The following is a 13,291-nucleotide window of genomic DNA, read 5'->3' as shown; positions in this document are numbered from 1 at the left end:
ACCTAGTAATTCTTTTCCACCATTATGTATTCAACGAAATTGTGATTCCATTACTATTTTTTTTCCAATTTTGAACACCACAATTTTTTTTCCGGACACACAATGAAATTGCAACACAATAAAATCATGATTTTGTTATGTAATTAAAAAATGTTTATTCATGTTTCTTATTTTTTTAGGCTAATGTCATTTTTTTTCTTAAATTTTTTTCTTAGTTAAATAAATGTTTATTATGATGCATTACTAACTTGTTTTTTCATTTTATTTTAGACTTGTGACAGCTTGCACGAAGACATCGTACATTGTTGGATGCAACTCCCCCCTCTATGAAGGCCACTCACATGAAAAGGGAAGGTGCGGACGAGAGATGTTGTAGAGTGACTGAGTCAGCATGCGTAGTGATAATGAGCGACGATAGCAACAACAACTGCTAATGCCAGAGCTAGGGGTAGAGCCAGAGCTAGGGTCAGCTGCTAATAGGATCATTGGACCCCCATTTATAGGAGGTTCTGTTGATTTGTCCCTTATTAGTTCTTATAAGGACCATTGTGTTGGTCATGTTTGGATTTGTCAAGAGTGGCTAAAGTTAAAGCTTATCAACCATGGTGCCTAGGTGTTATCGTACCCTACTTATCCACAAGTTAAGGCTTATGTGAACCGGTCAAGGTTATCATTTCTCGTTACGGTGTGGTATCCTATTGAAAACAAGGGTTTGGTGCATGCCTTTTTGGAGAGGTAGCACCAAGAGACGTCTTCCTTCCATGTGCCTGCAGGAGAGATGACCCTCACTTTGGATAATGTGTATTGTTTGTTGCAGTTGCCTATGACAGGCAGGGCCATTGATAATGTCCCCTCTCTCTTTAATAGAGACAGAACAAAGGCCCTACTGATGACTCATCTTGGCATTCTGATAGAGACAGAGGTTGCATCAGCAACAAACGCAGGTGTCAGGGTGAAATTGACATGGCTGGTAGACGTGACACCCTCCACCCCACACATATATGTACTAATAATAAAATGAATAAGAAATAAAAATTTATTAAAAGTTTTTAAAACACATCTAAATAAAAGTCTTTCAAAAGGGTAAACGGTTCACATTCACTTTTTCTAACATCATAATAAAAATTGTCCAAATAAATAATAAAATCGTCTCGGCTTAAAACAACGTCGTCCAATACTTCATACAATTAATATAAAATCTATACCCCAATGTCACATCCTATAGAGCATTGTGTTCCCGTGTCCTTTGACACGAGGTTCTCCGTAGTCATCCACCTAACCATCTGCTCCCATGAACACAAAATTCGAGATCATCACAGGATCCAAACACAAATAACACACGGGGAGTGAGTTATCACATTCTTAACTAATAGAGAGAAACGAGGCAACATAGATATACATATCATATAAGTGAAATATAACTTACTTAAACACAATTCATGTCATTTCACCACCTGTCGCGTAACACCACACCTCAACACAATACGCCTCATTTATTTTCACATCATTCACGTACTCAAGGGTCAAACATGATATCACTCAACCAATCAATCAATATCAATCAATACATAAGCGTTATGCAACAAATATACTAAGACTCAATCCTATATGCAATGTGGTACCATGTTAGTAAAAAACCTCGTCTGGCGCCTAGGAGTACATAACAAGACAAACCACACACTAGGTAATTAGAGAATGCTCCAACCATGTGGGATCGGCTCAGGCTTAAAGGAGTACTCAAAGCGGGTGTATTTACCCCCAAGACCTACACTCTAAAGAGTCTGCCAGGGTCTTTCCCTCCTAATTCAGGTCCAACCCAAAAAATATTTTAGCACACAGACTCTATCTATGAACTGTACAAAACGCACAACTCCTCAATTGTTCTCAAAATAGTTTTATCTCTTTGCGCTAGTGATTAAACTCGTCGGGTCCCCACAGTGGTTCCCATCACAATACTCGTCGTGCATTAACTCGTTGCCCTTAAAGGGTCTTAGCATTAACTCATCGCCCTTAAAAGGACTTAGCATTAACTCGTCGCCCTTAAAAGGTCTTATAGTCACGTGATTATACAATTGATAGTTCACAACTCAATGCACAAAACATCTCAATGCACATATATATTACGAGTCAATACATACTCAATTTATCACATATATTTTGTCTCAATCACAATGGTATAATCTCAAAGTAGCATGTTATCACACCTCATGAATCATATACACTTTACCTATGAACTAATGCAATACACACAACTACTCAATTGTTTTCAAAATCATCTTAACTCGTCGCGCTTGTGATTAAACTCGTCGGATTCCCATAGTGGATCCTATCACAATATTCTTTGCCCTTAAAGGGTCTTATAATTGTGTGATTGTACAGTTCATAGCTCACAACTCAATACACACATCTTAATACACATGTATTTCACCTTTCATCACAGGTTCAATTTATCACATACTCACAATTTGAATCACAATTTCATAATCTCAACATAACAATTTATACAAAAGGTTCCTCACAACATGGGGAATAAAACCCCTCAAATAATTTCACACAGTTATATCAAAATCAATTAATCAAAATCATAGGTATAACAAAATGAAAAACAACAAGAACACTCAATTTTATCAACCAATTCACATCAGGACATCAAATTGTATTTGTAATCATAAAGGAAAAATTATAATTCAATAAACATCCCAAAATAAACCTCATTTTATCCTCTAAGTGATGAGAATCTTGAAACTGACCAAATACAGGTTAAAGGCCCAAGTGGAGAAGGACAAAGCCCCCAAGTGGAGAAGGATGAAGGCCCAAGTGGAGAAGGATGAAGGCCCAGAGGCAGAGACACTATCAAGACTATTAATTGTTGCTGAAGGCCCAGATTAATTTGAAGGCCCATACCAAATATGTTTTATTTTTATTAATAATTTTTATTTATTGTAATTTTGGCCCAAACTGTTTAGAAGGTCCATGTCTATTTTTATCTTTTTGTTCATATACACTATAAGTATTGGTTTTTGTTTTCAATAAAAGAACTTTTGGCATTTTTCATAAAATTTGGTGAGAGCTTCTCTCTGGGTTCCTTGTTGAACCAATATCAGACTTATCAAGGTAATCCTTGTGGCGTCTACCTGGACTTATCTTCCTTTATCGAAAGTGGCGTCTACCTTGACTTATCTTCCTTCATCGAAAATGGCGTCATCCAAACCTCTGTAGCCTGTATCAAGCAATCCGCTCCTAGTCAGGATCACATCATCTGGTATCAGACCTTCGGCTCTTGATACAGGTTCTATCCTATCCTATTTTTTTTTTCTTTGTAATTTGTCCAGGTTCGTGTTTTGTCCTTGTTCTGTTATTTGTTTTCTTGTTTGCGTCTTGTTGCGTTCTTGTTTGTGTCTTTGTTTCATTCTTGTTCTTGTTCTTGTCACGCTTTTGTTCTTGTTCTTGTTTCTTGTTTCTTTCAGACTCTGTGTCAAAAAAAAAATCTATTTGATTTCTGTTTCAAGTTTTTTTAAAAAAAAGTTGCAGAAATTTTGAAAAAAAAGAAAGAAAGTGGGTGTTTGATCTTTGAACGCGAAATTGAGGCAGTTAGAGGTGTTTCTTTTTGCAAGAAAATCGTGGACCAAATCCCCTTATCTAGATTCTCCTCTGAATTCTGAGCATTTTGATATATAGTGGGCCTCAAACGGACAACCGTAGCAAAAGTTATGAGCATTTGAAGTTTACTGGTCATATCTATTATCTTATCTGTTATCCTATCTGTTATCTTATTTGTTATCATATCTGTTATCCAAATTAAATCTAATTTGTTATCCAAATCCAATCTAATCTGTTATCCAAATCCAATCTAATCTGTTATCCAAATCCAATCTAATCTGTTATCCAAATCCAATCTAATCTGTTATCCAAATCAAATCTAATATATTATCCAAATCAAATCAAATCTTTTATCCAAATCAAATCCAATCTGCTATCCAAATCAAGTCCAAGTTGTTATCCCAAATCAAATCTGTTACTCAGTCTGTGATAATTATATTGTCTTTCCTTTTATTTTATATTACCTTGTGTGTTTAATTTGGTCCATCCAGGAACTTAAGAGGGAATGATGTAATCCTCCCTAGGAAGGGACCAATCACTAGAACCATGAGCAAGAGGCTCCAAGAAGATTGGGCTAGAGCTGCTGAAGAAGGCCCTAGGGTTCTCATGAACCTTAGGGTAGATTTCTGAGCCCATGGGCCAAGGTTGGGTCCAATTATCTTTTTACATATTAGACTAGGATGTCATTATATTTGGTCCTTGTATATAGGGCTCCATATTGTAGGTAGGGTACCCTAGAAATATAGGATTTTTCAGCCCTTGTATTTTTGGGCACCTAGACTAGTTTTTGTATTAGGGGTAGTTTTGTAATTTCACATGCACTAAGTGGATATTTGATGTGTGTGGTTGGAAATAAATTTAATTGAATTGGTAGAAGCCCAATCCAATTAAATTTTAGAGGGGGAGGTGAACATTTGCTTACTACACCCCATTGCCACATCATATTGTCACACTTTGTGCATGTCCTTCATGCTTTTCATGCCTCATGACACCTAAGCACACTTAGTGGAGAATCTTGGAATTGATCTTGGATTAGTGGGCTGAACCATAACTAAAATTCACTAATCATAATTAGTGAAATTTTGGCTCCAAAGTTTGGCTCCACAAATTCAATTTCAAATTCAAGTGAAATTTGAATTTCCCTCCAATTTTGTGTGACACTTAGGCTATAAATAGAGGTCATGTGTGTGTATTTTTTTCAACTTTGATCATTTGAATATTAAACTTCAGATTTCAAAGCTCATTTAGAGCACAAAATTTTGTGCTCTTCTCTCCCTCTCCCTTCATTCATCTCCTTCTTCCTCCAAGCTCTTATCCATGGCCTCCTATGATGGTGAGCTTCTTCTAGACTCATCTTCTCATTGAAGTGGCGTCTCCTCTCTCTCTTCCTTTCTCCATTCCGCTGTCATTCATCTTCCAAGAAGCAAAGGAATTCATTGATGAAGAAGATCCTAGGCCTACAAGCTCCAATGGAGCTTGCATCAGGGAACATGAGTGGTAAGGCAAGAGTGAAAACATCACACAAAAACCTATACTGAGAGCATCAAACATGAGTGAACTACCATCAAAGAGAGAAACATGTGAGTAGAGTGTGGTGAGGTCCTGAATCTTCTTTTTTTAAATTATTGCAAAATTCTTTGTTCCTTAATCATGGCAGGAGCTGGTGACAATGGTGGTGTATATCATCAATTGGACGAATTTCAGCGCTTGTTACTGGACGCAATGACTACACAAATGCAACGTTTGTTGAACCGTAATCATGAAGTGCTCTACAGGCGAATAGAACGACTAGAGCACCAAATGAATTCAAATGTTGGGAGACCTTATGGTGGCAACAAAAAGGTCAATGATGGATCAAACCGAATAGAGGGGCAAGACAGAATTGAGGGAGTAAAACTCAATGTATCCTCTTTTAAAGGCAGGAGTGACCCAGACGCCTACGTTGACTAGGAGATGAAGATTCAGCATGCATTCTCATACAATGATTATCCTGAAGAACAAAAGGTGAAGTTAGCAGCAGCTACATTCTCAGACTATGCCCTTGTTTGGTGGAAGAAAAATCAAAGAGAGATGAAGAGAGAAGAAGGGCGGGAGATAGATACATGGATTGAGATGAGAAGGGTTATGCGAAAGAGGTATGTTCCAACTAGCTACAGTAGAACCATGCGACAGAAACTCCAGAGGTTATCCCAGGGAAGTTTGATTGTTGAAGAGAACTGCAAGGAGATGGAGATGGCACTAGTGAGGGCCAACATTGAAGAGGACACCAAAGCAGTGTATGATGGCTTCACCGACAAGATTTCTTTCCAGCACCATGACCATAAAATTATTCTTAAACCTCTAACCCTTAGAGAAGTGTGTGATGACCAAATCAGAAGGAGAGAAAAGAGAGAACAAGAGAGAGACAATAGTGAGGCACCACAGAGGAATAGAAAAAGGAAGGGTGATACACTTGAGAGATGGAGTGATACACAAGAGGGAGAAAGTGATAATTCTAATCAGTTAACTATTTATGTTTCTCCTAGTGTTCAACCCTTATTGCAGGAATTTAAAGATGTCTTTCCCATGGAGATTCCTCATGGACTGCCACCTTCAAGAAGCATAGAACATCAAGTTGATCTCCTTCCAGAAGCTTCATTGCCTAACAGGCCAACTTAACACAACAAGCCCCAAGAGACTCAACATAAGGATGCACAGGCCAAAGTTGAGTATGTGAAAAAATTTGGTATGGGCTTTCAAATTAATCAGGGCCTTCAGCAACAATTAATAGTCTTGATAGTGTCTTTGCCTTTGGGCCTTCATCCTTCTCCACTTGGGCCTTCTTCCTTCCCACTTGGGCCTTTAGCCTGTATTTGGCCAGTTTCAAGATTCTCATCACTAAGGATTCCTACACATGTTCATTCTAACCCTAATTGCGATAAACTCATCCCTTACCTCTAAGCGGGCTCACGTGTGTATTGTGACAGTGATAGCGGCATCTCTAGTGGTTTCTTGAGATTCCTCAAACTTTTCCTCTGATTGCTCTGATAGGGTTTCTAAGCGTTAGAGAGAAGGATAAGAGATTGAAGCCTCCATTCCACTGTCTACGTGTGATGCATATCTCCCTCCATAGACATTATTTTACATATCCCAACGGTGAAAATGTGAAGAAATTAATCTTGAACCACATATCAAAATTTCACAATAATCCAACGGTTAAAGAAACTAGGATTGTAGTTTTACTGAGATAGTTTTGGGTTTCTATGGGAAAAGAAAAAGCTATGATGAAAAGGGTATTTCTCTAAGCTTTGAAATTTTTTCATAATTATCAACGGTGATAATGTTTGGAAATGAGTTCCTAACCTGGTGTTAAAATTTCACGATGATCCAACGGTAAATGAGTTCGAGATCGTCATTTTTTTGAGACAGATTTGATGGTATGCGGGAAAAAGAGAGGGTTTTGGGAGGAGGAGAAGGGAAAACGAAATTGAGAGAAAGAGGAGGCGTAAGAAGTATCATCAATCTGAAAACTGACATAAGATGTCTCTATTTATAGTTAGGGTACTCATAACCTATTATTTACTCTTTTTATTTATTCTATTTTTTGTTTATTATTTTATAAACAAATACTCTATTTTATTTCCTATCAAATGAATAAATAAAATATTATTTTTATTTTCCATCAAATCATTATTTTAATAAAGTTATTTTTCCTAATTTATTTATTTATAAAAATCTCAATATTTTTCTGAAACTCTATTTATTTTTAAATAAAAGTTATTTTAATTTATAGACAAAAAAATGGAATGATACAGTAGATCTATATGAGAAATATGTTGACTCAAGCTCCTATGTTTGGCTACCATGACCTATATCTTGCACTTGATTGCTAGTATGATATTTTTCAATAAAAGCTCCTCGACTTATGTCCATGTCGCCTACCTTTTATACCTCAGCAACCTAACTGTTTTCCACAAGTACGCATGGGGAGTAGCTACAATAGTGTACCTCTATGACCATCGCTCGTATGCGAGCCACTATAACAACAAGCAGTATGGAGGTTAAATGACGTTACTCATGGTAAACAAATTTTATTATTATAATAATTTTCATTAATGTTTTTTATTATTGTAATTATTTTTTTATTAATTTTTGTTATAATCATGGGTGTTTTTGCATTTTCCAGTGTTGGCTACAATGAGGCGAAGGCTTACAATGTTGATGGTCCACTAGCCACTAGATGGAAGCCATTGAGAGGTTTTGGGCTTGCTTTGCCGGTCAGGGATAGACTAGATGACCTATAGATGAATGTTGCCATTTGGTGTTCATATGAGGAGCACATGGGTGTGAGGCCTTTCACACAACAAACCTTTTTCTCTAATTTCGTCAGAAGCGGGACTGGCGTGAGGTATTTTCATTTGAAGAGGGTGTTGAGGAAATTTGGTCATGTGCAGATGATTCCACGCCATCTACCTCCCTATCCTTCTTATTAGCTTGTGACTAGGCATGGGCAGAGCGACAACAACATATCATTCCTCTGGGGATGTTGTGCCACCTAGGGTTCACCTTTGACTATCTTCCTTGGTTTTAGAAGATTTCCCACCCCCCTATCATTCCTCTAGAAGAGGGGTAATCATCACATGGTCTTGTATGTTTACCGCCCATCTCATGAACGTCACAGCCTGGTTAGCCACTAGCAGACTATGTACCAGGTGGATACTACCCTTTCCAGGTAATGCAAATTGGATTTTGTTGATTTTTCATTCCTAAATTATCACTAAAAAACTAGTTACTAATTGTAATTTTATTGCAAGATTGATTCCCCAATGGCATTAGGAGCTATGAAAACCTTGTTGGACCTCAGAGCTATGCTAGAGAGCACGAGTCATCATCAGGTTATACAATAAGCACTACAAGAAAATATGTAAATAATGATTGAAACATCAGTTTTTATGATAGGCAAATCAATCCCTATCTGGATAAGAGAACTATAACCTTATTCACTCTATAGTGGTTGATTCGACGACTATTAATCAGAGAGTGATTCAGTGGCCAGTAATTAGAGACTGATTCATTGACCGATATATCAAGATTTTCCTTTATGAAAAATTGTCAATCCATGGCTGGTCCGCAATGACTGATCTGATGATTGGTATTCATTAATTTAATACTGTGATTTAACGGCTAATTCAATATTCAATATTTTTAGTTGTGAAATCAGTAACTGCTTTAAGCTTTATATATATATATATATATATATATATATATATATATATATATATATATATATATATATATATATATATATATATATATATATATATATATATATATATATATATATATATATATATAAAAATTCATTTATAGAAAAAAATTATCTAATAAATATATAAAATATATATCAATTCATTGTATTTATCAATACAATCAACCTAATAGTGTGAAGTTTGTTATATCAAAACAAGTATGGAGACATCCAAACAAAGTATCAACACATTTACAATAGCAAGTAACTATCTTAATAACTATGTATAAATAATACACCAATAATATGATGCATAACAAGTTTGTTTTATAATATATATCAAAAACACGTATCAACACTCATCCAATCCAAGTATCAAAACATTTATGAAAACGACAAACGACTAGTTATCACTACTAAATAAAACATTTATTACGACGCGTGAATTACGACGGTCCACAAAAACTGTTTTAAAAAAATATCCAAAATAATATTATAATAAATTTATTAATAATAAAAACGGTTATTTAAAAAATCGTCGTAATTCCTTTTATATTTACACTTTTTTTTTGCTTTTTCTCTCTCATTACAGTTGTTAATAGGCTTTTTCTTGTTATTGTGATTTTCTCTTTCTCGCATCGGGCAGCGCACTGGTCATGCTTCTTCCCTCTCTCTGCTCTTCTCTGCCTCTTTGTCTTCCCTCTCTTTGCCTCTTCTTTGAGTCTTTCTCTTCCCTCTCTCTACCTCTTTCTCTTCTCTTCATTTCCGATGTTGCCTCAATTCTCAGTAAAAGGAGTTCGTTGGTACCACACATACAAACGACGCATCCTTCTCTTTCTTTCGGCTTCAATTTCTCTCTCCTCTTCCTCCTCAACTCGATCCCAATTCCACTAGGGTTAGGGTTCCATCACCCTTTCCCCTTCTCAAGCTTTCCTCTTTTATCCGCTATTGTTTTCGTTTATTAATTGATCATTCTTTCTCGTTTTGTTCTTTTTTGGTGAATCTAGGATTCAATTCTGATGCGATTCCGAGCTTGTTAGATCCACGACAAGGTTTCATTTCCCAGATTTTTTTGTAAAAAAAATTCTTCCTCTATCTCAACTTTCTTACGGTAAGTCATCAAACTCTCAATTTTTTGGTATATTCCACTGTCGCTTTCTCTTCACTCTCCTGAGAAGCTAAGTTTAGTGTCATTATCATAGTAGTGGAAAGTTGATAGTTGAAACCCCTTCATGGTTGCTGAAGTTCATTCAATAATCACCCAAGTGAGTTTAATAATAATTGTTATTGAAGCTATATGTTTCGTGTTCATTTACAACATTTGGAGGAAGCAAAAAAGTGTCGGTAGCTGAAATTGACGCTCACAAGAACAAGACTTTGCCTTAAAATAAAGAATCAAACGCTTCCTGGATTGGGTTCTCAGAAAATTAGGATCTGCTGCTTCAGTGCTTCACTGTTTTTTTTGTCTTGAGGAGCACTTGGTGCAACTTTTCTTGTTCTACACAAGATTGAAAACAAGAGGTTGGGCACTGTTTCCTTTGTGTGTGTGTGTGTTCTGTGTAAATGTAATTGCTGGAATCATGCAGCATGAACTCTTAATGAATTTAATTTCGCTTATTGAAATCTTGCAGGTCCTCTGTTTCTCATCAATGTCTTTTGAGGTACTAATCAGATTTCTACTCCAAAGTAGAAGACATTTGGTTTTATGAATTTAGTATTCTTACAAAATGCTATGAGCACCATGTGATGTGGAATTTTATTTGAGCTTAATTCCATTTGAATTATGAAGCTATTTTTGTAAGTCTAAATCATGGAATACTACGTTCTTCTGGAGCAGGGCTGCGAATATAAAGAAAGCTCGGGGATCTTATTTTTCGGAGGAGGTAACTAATAAGGCTTTGTGTTCCATTCCTTGGTCTTCCATTTTCGGGGATCTTATCAATAAAATAAATAGATCCTCCATTTCTCCACTACCAATTGTTTACTCTTCCACACTGTAAGTAACTTGTTTTTACTTTTTTAATTGTGACAATGTTAAAATTTTTTTAAGCATTAGCTTCAAGGGAAGTGTTTGAATTTATACAAAATATCTCAGAATATATTAAATGTGTCTTAAAATATTTTAGAATATCTCTAAATATTATGTAATCAAATAGACATCATACTAAGGAAGTAATCTTGAGACTTGTTTCATAATTTTATTATGTTTCCTTATTTAGTCATTATAAGCAATTTTATTTTATTAGCATGTGTTGTGTGCTTGGGCTTGTTCTAGCAGTGCTTGGGCTTGTCTCTTGACTGTTTTTACATATATTGAAATTATTACTTAGACATGATAGTTCAAATGGCAAAAGGAAGATAGAAGAGAAGAACCTGGGGTTTTTGGTGTGTATTGGGAAGGGCAAGGACTCAGAAAGCATTAATCTGGTTCACACGCTACTGCACCTGAAGTTAATATTTCTTATTCATTCTTTTGTTATTATTATTATTATTATTATTATTATACTGTATTAAACTTTCCATATGTTATTTTATATTGATTATTGTATGTGAATTTTTGGTGGGTTGATGATTTATTTCAGTATTGGAAGCTAATGGTCCGAAAAATCCAAGGAATTTGTTTCAGGAATACGAGTGAATAGAGCCAAGTCAAGAACGTGTTGTACCAGAACATAACGAGTATATAATTTAATTCTACCTCTTCAATTCAATTGGGTATGTCTAATTTTCAGGTGGCTATGGAATTTTAGGCAAGATGGGCTCATAGAGCTCTTTGGCATGCTTCCTTGTGGCACATGCATGAGGTATGCTTCCAATTCTTCAATTTTTCATTTTTTATGCCACTGTTGATGTTTTTAGCAATATCTTTGTTATTTATTTCAAACATGCTATTATATTAATCTATAATATTACCAGCTTAAGTGAGAGAATTGTTTAAAATGATAGCCTGGCAAACTGAGAGAATTGTTTAAAATCTATAGTATTAATCTAGCGTGGCAAATTAATCTATAATATTACTAGCTTATTAAGTTATTCTAGCGTGGCAAATTAATCTATAGTATTTATTTTACACTCTCCAGGCCCACTAGCTTTAGTCTAGCCATTTCCACACAATTAAATCATGTTGACATTATATAAAAAAAAAATTCTTTTTTAGTTTTCTCTGATTTTTTTAAATCTTTTCAAACAATTTAAAACTAAAAGAATCTAAAATATGATTAAAATTAAAAGAGATTTTGAATAACTCTTCAAAAAAGTCAGTTTTTTATAAAACTATTTATTACTATATTATAATAAACACACATGGCTTATTATTTTACTAATAATATAAAGTATTTTGACTTATTTTTTATATTTAATTAAAATATTTAAAATAAACGAAAAATTCAAGACATTAATTCAGTGTTGTTAATATAACCATACCTTTATTGAATATGTAATTATTTTTACAGGGATAATAATTATTTTTACAGTGTTAATAGTTGGTTTAGGACTTGTTTGGGTAAATAGTTCAATAAAATATTTATTTCTCAAGTTTTTGTCTAATAGGAATCTATTTAACCTTTTATTGACAGACTTATTAGAATAAATTCAAAGAGAAGCTTGTTTTGATATAGATTTTTATAAACTTTTTAAATGAGTTTAAATGAAAGCCTATATAAAGACCATAAATCATTGTAGTATTGAATATGCTCTTTTATATTTGTAGCTAATGTATACATGCATAGATAAAATAAAAATCCATATTTGCAGATAATTGCTTAAACAACACCCTTGATGTTTAAATGTTTTAATGGATGTAGCTTTTACTTTTAAAATTTATCTCAACTTCCTCTCCAGTCATCAATATTTTATTTCACCATTAGCTGCATTGCTTCCATTTCTGATATCACGCGAGTGTGTATCCCCTTTTAGTTTTCAAACGAAAACAAGTTAATGCAGTTTATCTATTTTTGACAACTTTCAAAATTCTAATCAAATATATGTAAACTTACCAGGTACCACTTGATTTCCCAATGCATTTGAAGAGCTTCGCCAGGAATTAGCCAAGGTTTATAGTCTCCAAGTTTGGCTGCCAAGTGCAATGCACTGTTTCCCTTGTTATCCACTTTTCCAAATATATTACTTTTCTTTAGATTTTTCTTTTTGAGCAAGAAAATATATAAGTAAGTTTGTCTGTTCTCTACTGCCAATAGCACTATATTTTTTTTCTTGGCATCCATATCATGAACAACGAATGGAAACGAGTCAATGATTTTCTCTACCATTTCTGTCACACCGTTCTTTGCAACTATTAATATCGGTGTCTCCAACACCTTCTTCTTTTTGGTGTTAATCTTTTCATTTTTCATTACAAAAAAAATGTTTTCATTTTTCTCATCTTCTTTTGATGTACAATCACAACAATAAATATTGAACACCTTCTTAAAACTTTTACCTCTTTATTATGAAGCATGCTTAACA

At 34.7% G+C, this 13,291-nt stretch overlaps 1 long non-coding RNA gene across 1 annotated transcript; it reads left to right on the top strand.

The window, feature by feature from the left end:
- Positions 1–9,478: 9,478 nt before the first annotated feature.
- Positions 9,479–13,087, top strand: LOC102667807 (uncharacterized). Its single transcript, XR_005888972.1, has 5 exons — positions 9,479–9,722; positions 9,835–10,348; positions 10,459–10,488; positions 10,665–11,631; positions 12,826–13,087. It is a non-coding gene; the product is annotated as an uncharacterized lncRNA (long non-coding RNA).
- Positions 13,088–13,291: the final 204 nt, after the last annotated feature.

Source organism: Glycine max, chromosome 16, assembly GCF_000004515.6.
Source record: "Glycine max cultivar Williams 82 chromosome 16, Glycine_max_v4.0, whole genome shotgun sequence".
In the NCBI taxonomy this organism is placed as follows: Eukaryota; Viridiplantae; Streptophyta; class Magnoliopsida; order Fabales; family Fabaceae; genus Glycine; species Glycine max.
The sequence above is the reverse complement of the archived record's forward strand: the minus strand, read 5'-3'. Positions and strand labels throughout refer to the sequence as shown.